We start from the raw sequence: 2,694 nt of genomic DNA, 5'->3' as shown, positions 1-2,694 counted from the left end.
GTGCGAGCAGGCTCCGTGGCGGTGGAAGGCGGCGTGCAGCGCAGCGCAGGACCGCGCGGGAGCCGGCGCGACGCGGTGCGCACAAACGCGGTGAGTGTGGCTACGGTGCGGAGTGCCGCGCGCCGGGGCCTAGCCTCGCGCACCAGGGTCCCGGGTGGAGAGCAGGGGCGAGGGGTGTTTTCACGGGTCATCGCGAGGAGCCAAGCGGCCATGCCCTGGCCAGAGCGGGGATAAGAGGCTTGTGCGGGCTCTCAGCCGGACTTTCGGCTTCTTCAAAGCTCCCTGGCCCCCGGGGCTTCTCCCGACTCTTCGTTGCCCGCTGGCCACCCCCTCCCGTGCCTTCACCGCTGGCGGGAGACGCCTGGTCGCCCTTGGGGCGCCTGGCAGGTCCCTGCGAGGAGCTGGGAGCTTGGCCTGCCCTGTTGTCGCCACCTCTCCTAGCAGAGCGGAGCTCGCGGGAGACCAAAGTCTCCATCCGCCCTGAGCTTTCGGCCAGGCGGGGCTGACACCTTGGCCGGGTGGAGAAAGAGCGAGTGTGGGCGAGACGCCGAGGTGCGCTTGGGTACTAGAGGAGGCAGGCGCCCCGCACCCGGCCCACCTCACACGGCCGCGTCTGCACCGCGACCTCGGTGCTTTACTGGAGCGCCCTGAGGGGCACAGCTCAACCCCAACCCTGGCCCACGCGCAGGCCTACCGCTCTCCGCCGCGCGCTCCCACGCACAGCCCGACGCACACACACACACTCACTGGCACACACACCCAGTGGCACACGCGCGTTCCATATTCTCCCCGCTCGGCTCCCCCAGGGAAGGAAGTTCCCCTGAGGAGCAGCTGCACTTCTGGCCTGTACCACAGCAGCGAGCTGTCTCCTTGAAAGTGGACTTCTTCTTTTTCCCTTCCTGCGCCCCCACTCGTGGGGGCCCCTCCAAAGGGAGGGGATCTATAGAACATGAAACTGGGGAGCCTTTTTCTAGCAGCTGCCTTTCAGCATACGCCCTGTTCGATTTAGGAGGCTGCGGATTCCTTTCCGGGCTCACCAGTTTTCCCTTCCCCCCACTTTGTCCTTCACAGGCTTCCATGGGGAGGCATCTTATGTTTTGGGGTGAGAGACGGCTGCCTTTGGGGGAGCAGTGTGGTGGGGGAGGGCATCGTCTGGCTTGCTGTCCAGGTCTGAACAGTGCAGCAGACTGCCTAGAACAGAGCGGTCAAGGCCTCGAGGTGGGGGGACAGCCTAGGGTCCCAGAATACCCGGGCCAGGCACTCCCCAAATCCTTCTCTCTGCTGGGGTGGGAGAAAGTGGGGTCCTGAGAGGGCCGGAGAAAAGCAAGCCATAGCGAGGATACTTTTCTGTGATCGAGGACCCAGCTCTTGGTTCTCCAGGTGCGGAGAGGTTTCCCTAACCAGGCAGTTTTGGGGTGACGAAGCTGAGCTCCGGGGACCTGGCCCTGGCTGGCCCCAGTCGGTGGGCCTGGGCTGCCTGCAGCCATCCCCCAGCCTTCCTGTCCACCCAAGGACAGAAGGTCGTGGCCTCTCAGCCCCCGCTGCCTCCCTGTGGGCCGGAGAGGAGAGAGTGGGCTTTCAAAAGGCTTCCCAGGCTCGGGGTAGAGACCCCTGGAAGGACAGGGTGTTAGGATGGTCAGCACTGCACAGACCAGGACAGGAAGAGGACCTGTCAGCTCTGTCTGTGCCACTCTGCCCATTGCCCTATTAGCGGCCCCCACAGGTCCTTCACGTCTGTCTTGGCTGTGAACCCCTTTGATAATGTGGCTGACTTGATAATGTGGGTAACTGCTGGCTGCCTGCACACCCTCAAGGCTCATACCTGTGACATCTCTATCAGAGTTTTCTTTGAGGTTTCACTGAGTGCTTGGAACCCATTCATAAGCTACACCCCACACACAGGAACGCAGAAACGCAGGGCTCCTAAGTGCCCTGCCATAGTTTCCTTTCCCAGAAATCCCTGCAAGTCAGCACCCTCCTCTCCTGTGTAGATGGGGCTCAGTGAGGTTGCCTCGGTGATCCCCCAGGGCCAGGGTCCAGACTGGACCAGGGAGCTGAACCCCCACACCCGGCCACCAGGATAGCAGCAGGGAGACCCCGGACCCCAGCCTCCCAGTGTGGATGGGGATTCAGTCCGCCCCACCCCTCGGGGTTCTCCCAAGCTTCCGGTCTTCCTCTGAAAGTGGAACGCATGGTGCTGGCCGGTCTTAGGGCTGAGGGGAGGGTGGGCAGCACTGAGGTGGGGCTGCCTATTCAAACAGAAACCAAGACCTGGGGGCTCAGCTCGGGGAGAAAACTCTGCTCTTAGCTTAAAATCCACAGACACCCTTCCCGTCCCAAGTCAGATCTGTGCTCCAGCGCCAGCCCGAGGCATCGCCAACCCTGGAAACAGAGCCATGCCTGCCCGCGACGCGTCCACTCCCCAGGCCCAAGGTATTTTCACTGGCTAATTGCTTAAGTGAAGCCGCCGGGCGCGAGCGCGCCGTAACCCGAGCGCGGAACCAGATCCCGCTGAGGTGGTGCACGCCGGCCGCCGACCACCCACCGCGAGGGCAGCCGCCCTGCCGCCGCCCCTGCTCCGCATTAGCGCCGCCCCCAGCCCCCTGGGGCCAGGTCCCACAGGGCGTGCGGGTAGGGTGCCTGGGCTGGACCGATGGGGCGCGGGGCAGCGGGGAAGTGCGAGTTGGGGGGTTC

The sequence above is a fragment of the Chinchilla lanigera genome, unplaced genomic scaffold (assembly GCF_000276665.1).
Source record: "Chinchilla lanigera isolate Chin_1 unplaced genomic scaffold, ChiLan1.0 scaffold00140, whole genome shotgun sequence".
In the NCBI taxonomy this organism is placed as follows: domain Eukaryota; kingdom Metazoa; phylum Chordata; class Mammalia; order Rodentia; family Chinchillidae; genus Chinchilla; species Chinchilla lanigera.
Note: the sequence above shows the minus strand (reverse complement) of the source record.